Source organism: Hyaena hyaena, unplaced genomic scaffold, assembly GCF_003009895.1.
Source record: "Hyaena hyaena isolate Hyena2069 unplaced genomic scaffold, ASM300989v1 scaffold_49, whole genome shotgun sequence".
Taxonomy (NCBI): Eukaryota; Metazoa; Chordata; class Mammalia; order Carnivora; family Hyaenidae; genus Hyaena; species Hyaena hyaena.
This window is the reverse complement of record NW_024080681.1, coordinates 983,070-988,281: the sequence shown is the minus strand read 5'-3', so window position 1 is coordinate 988,281 and position 5,212 is coordinate 983,070.

Below are 5,212 nucleotides of genomic sequence, written 5' to 3'. Positions count from 1 at the left end.
CACCACAGGATTACACTAGCTAATGCCAGACATTGTATCAGTCCCTCAATAAACACTTCACTACGTATCTTTAAGAGACAAGGACTGTTAGACAAACAACCACAGTATCACATCGAAAAACATAAACCATTATTTTCTATTTAATAGCATCACGTGTCCAGCCTGTGTTCAAATTTCCCCAAGTGTCTCGTAGCTTCTGTAGTTGGTTGGTTTGAATCAAGATCCAAGCAAAGGTTGAGTACTATCTTTCCCTTGTCACACTGTGTGTAATCCCTTATTTGTCTGTCTTCCCACTATGAGATCATAGCAATGGCAATGGCTCATATTGCTTGGATTTCAGCAATCCAACACACTGTCAAGCCTATTAAATGGGTGCCAGTGAAGAAATAATAGATGTGCAGGTCATTATATTTTTATTTGCTGCTCTCTTGGGTTGCTTTCATTTAGGGGTATTTGGAAGTGCCTATTATGTGCCATGCATCTCTGAAATTCCCCAGTTAATTTCCATAATCGTGTGAGCTAATATGAGTATTTATCCCCATTTTACAAAAGAGGAAACTAAAGCTCTGAACGGTTGTTTAGTCAGATCTCATGGCTGCTAAATCATTGGTCTCTCCTACCTCACATCAGCTTTCCTACTACCAGGGAAGAGCCATTTGGGCTGTCAGTCCTGGCTGGAAAGTTCTAGAAAATGCCAGTAATAGAGCAATAGGTCTCCTGTTTCCCCACTGCAGGAAATGGTTCTTTCCCTATTTCTATTCAGGTATCAGGGCGATTATCCACCCCGCATCCAAACTTTCTCCTCCAGCACAATGGAACTGAATTTTCCTCTGCTGGCATCCTCAGTCCCCCTGGATAAGCAAGCCTAGAGCAGGTAGTTCAAAGCTTCCTGCTTAATTGTGCCTTCCTATGCATCATTAGGCAGGGAGCAAAGCAAAGACATTAAACACACATTTTCATAGCTCTTTGCAGGAAGACAGCCCCTCCTCAGCACTGTTTGTGCTCACAGCTGGCGGCCCCACGCTTGGACCTGAGGAAGGCAGGAAACTCTCAGGTGCTACGACATGTTTACCTGCTTCTTGCTCCGTTTCCTGCTTCTCCCCCTCCACTTTTGGACAGAAAGAAGGTCGGCGGTTCTGGGGAAAGAATAGTTCCTTTGTGTTTTCTTTCGTTTCTTCCTGCGCCTAATTAGGAATTACGCTTGGGAATCAAGCTAATTAATCTCTGCCAGCCTGGGGTGAGATCAAGCTCCTTGAACTATCAGCGTTGATCAATAACTCATTGCGGAGAGTCTGAGAAACAGCCCTGCCCCTTTCAGCACAGGGTTTAATGAGGATGAGGTGAAGTGGCCTGGGGCAGGCTTGGAATCGGGAGATGTGGTGGCCCAGCATGACCGGATGGAGGTGTCAGCGAAGAGGACCCTCCAGCCTGCACCTTTTCAGTGTGAGGTGGCCCCCACGAGGCAGGGCTTTCGAACGCCTGAAGCCCTAGAGGTTCTAGCTTCACCACTGTGCTGCTTTGAAACTTTATCCAATTTCTGTGAGCTGCAAGGGTGGTCACAGGGAGCACGCAGATGGAGAAAACCATCACGGCGAATAGCTGGGTCTTATTTCAGGTCAAGGTCGTCCCTCCAGCTTGCTGAACAGAGGCCCTGTCACAGCCTGCCCCCAGCACCGGGTTGCCACCTTGGCCCGTAAAAGGACCAAGTGTCTAGGAGCAAAGACTCAGGCTTGCAGGAGAAAAACAAAGGGGTACTGCTAAAGGCCAGAGAAATGGAGAAATCAAAATATCTCACAGAGCTTCAAGGGACCCTGCCTGAGAGCAGAGGAAAAGGGGTCTGTTTAGAGCTTCTAAAAAACCTGTGCTGTCCCTGGGGGTCCTCGTGGCCTAGGTATTAGGTTAGATCTCCAGACATACAGAGATGGACCTTGTTCCAGAGGAGAAGACGGTGTTCTGTTTCTTCCCAAGGAAACAATCCAGAAACAGAGAAGAAAAAAGTGGTTAAGTGAAAAAGATTGTGGGATTGAAGAAATCCAGAATGGTTTTACGACCTTTGGAAGTCCCAGTCTCCATTATATCAAATACGTTAAGGGGCCCTGGCTGGCTCAGTTGGTGGAGCATGCAACTCTTGATTTCTGGGGTTGTGGGTTCAAACCCCACTTTGGATATAGAGATTATTTAAAAATAAAATCTTAAGAAAAACCAAAACAAGAACAATCAAATATATTAAAGAGCTCAAATTCCACATTAAAGAGTAATTATATCTTGCTATCAACTTTTGAGACAAATTTTATAATTTTTAAAGTTATTTTCATTTCTGCAGTTTTTTAAATCTTTTAGCTTTGTAATATTTTCTCAGGTTGCAAATGTTTTCAGGGCTTGGAGGCCTGGGGCATTGTGTTACAGTGCCCAAGGTTAAAATGGATCAGAGAGCCTGGATACGTTGGCCAGGACCCTGTCTAGTGGAGCACCGACCCTCAAGAGTGGGAAAGGAAAACCTGGCAGCCGGCAGCAGCATCCCAGATCAGTTTTGGGAAAAGACTGGAGGTCTAGGCCAAAGGGAACAGAAAAGCTCTTCAAGGTTGCCTTCTGGCATAACTGGTTCAAGAGGGAAAGAAAAAGAAGACACAAAGGTTATGTCTAGTCCCACAAACATGCTCCAGTATAGGGCAGAGGTTAAGCGCTTCCTCCTGGGGCAGGGGAACTCAGAGGGGACCAGTGCAAAACGATGAGGACATTGTGGCCTTTCAAACCTAGGTGGCCACAAAAACTCTGGACTATCCACTGTTTCAGTAGCCAGGGACTATCATAATATCCTGCAAACACCAGGACACTGGACACAAGCAATCTTATGAAACTCAGATCCAGAACTGTACCAGTCAGTGTACATCACAGCCCACAAAAATGGAGGAATTGGATTCGTCTTTCTCAATAACACCGTGGACTGCCAGGAGTTAAGGGTGGCAACTGTTCAAATACTGATTAGCCTGCTGAGATCACCTATGGTTCCAGCCACTTCTGTAATCCTCTGGGTTTTGCCAATTTATTAAGTTTATTTATTTATTTATTTTTTTGAGAGTGAGCGAGTGTGAGTGTGTGTGTGTGTGGGGAGAGGGGGAGAGAGAGACAGAGAGACAGAGAGAGAGACAGAGAGAGAGAGAGAGAGAGAATCCCAAGGAAGCTCCATGGCTCCATGCTGCCAGCGCAGAGCCTGACATGGGGGCTCAGTCTAATGAACCATGAGATCTTGACCTGAGCCAAAATCAAGAGTCAGATGTTTAACTGACTGAGCCACCCAGCCACCCCCGGGTTTTGCCAGTTTTGTAGGAAGCAGTAATGAGGTGCTGTGCAAGCTGTGGCAGAACAGCTCCACCTCCCTTCCAGGGCTCACCTGTTGGGGGAATTAGAGGTCAGCTTCCAGGTGCAGCCCCTTGGCTATGGTGTTCCTGAGGTCTGTCACCCCAGGTAACTCCCAGGAAATGACTGGCCACAACAGGGCCATTAGCACCTTATCATTTCTGCCCCACCCATGACTCTTCAATGAGCAGTCTTCATAGCCCCCATTAGACTGCTCAGGACTTTCTCAGGGCTACAAGGCAGCCTGAAGCTCTTCCCACCTAATCCTTCTTTCTTCTCCCCTCTCTTCTTTCACAGTTATCAGACCTGCATCCTTGACTACTCTGGGTTCCTTTCCCTCTTGTTTCCCACTGGTGCTCGCGCCAAGGAATCCTTCGAACTTCACTTGGCATCTGCTTCCGGAGGATCCAAACTGACACAGCTGCCAACCCACATAGTGTGACGGGGCAAGGCTCACTCTTTTGAAATGTGATGGTTTAAAAATTGTAGCCATAGGAGGGTGGTGGAAATGTTTCTTTGGATTGTCCCCAAAAGAAAGTAGGCTGCTACAAAGATGGGTCTCCATCTCTTGGGGTTGATTTGACCACCATTTACCTCTCACAGGATGGCTAAACAGGAATCATCCTGGGAGCTGGTTTTAAGGAAAGCTACTACTTATTTAAAAAATATTTATCATTTATTGAGTACTTATTATGTGACAGGAACCATGGTAGTAAGAGCTTCCCATACATTGTTTCATTCAGCACTTACACAATTCAAATATGTATCTCCACTTTTCAGATAAGGAAATGGAGCTATTTAGATGAGCTTGGATTTGAACTGAGGACTGTTTGATGCCAAAGCTAATACGCTTTCATCTTTACGCGTACAAACACCTACATACACATGTACACATGATGTAAAGTTTTGAGTTTCCACAAAGAAAAAATATATGAACCAGAGGAGAGAAAAGCAACAGAGAAAAATGTAGTAGAGAAAAGCAAAAACAAAGCCACTGCATAAAATTGGCCTAAAAATCTGTAAAGAGAAAGAAGAGAAAATAAAGGCAGGGAGATTCTGTAGAAGTTTTAAATGTCTGGATCTCTCACTAATTATGTGAGAGACTGATTATGGAGACATACCAGCTTTCCAGGCCTCAGTTTTTATAAATCTATCCATGAGGCAGTTGATGAGATGAGATGGTCTCTAGATGTCATTTCAGCTCTAACATTCTAGATTTTCTTCTTAGATACACCTTTTTAGTTTATCGTTTTGTTAAAGAGAAATCAAAGCACAATGTTTAGTTGCTTTCACTATATCCGACAATTAGGAAAATGACCTGTTGGGCATCCAAGGTAAACAGTGGACTTCACAATTTTAACCAAGAGACGCAATTTGCCAGGATCCTAAGAGGGTGTGATCACAATCATGAGAATCTTACACACAAGCCCTAAGGAAAGTTTGTCCAAAAACATTTGTCCACGGTTCATCCCAGGTTCTTGCTTTGCACTAAGTCCTCACAGATAGTCTCTACATATCTGTGGTGGTGTTGGGTGGGTGGGGGTGTGTGGGAAAACCCAGATGAAAGCAGAACTTTTTATCTTAAAACAGTAAATAATACCATTTCCTGATTATGACACAGGATTTTTGTGAGAAAAGGGATATATATATAAAACATGTGAAAGTACTTCAAAAATTGTTAATTTGAAAAGCCTCACCTGAGTGTTTTTCCGTCTTTGCTTATCTCTCGAATCTGCAAGAGAATAGATTTTAACTACTAATCAAGGTTTGGTCAACCTCCAGAAAAAAGGCTAAAAAGGCCACTATGAGTAGAGAGGGCATGGGGAGAAATACACAAGCCAGAATGACTACAAAG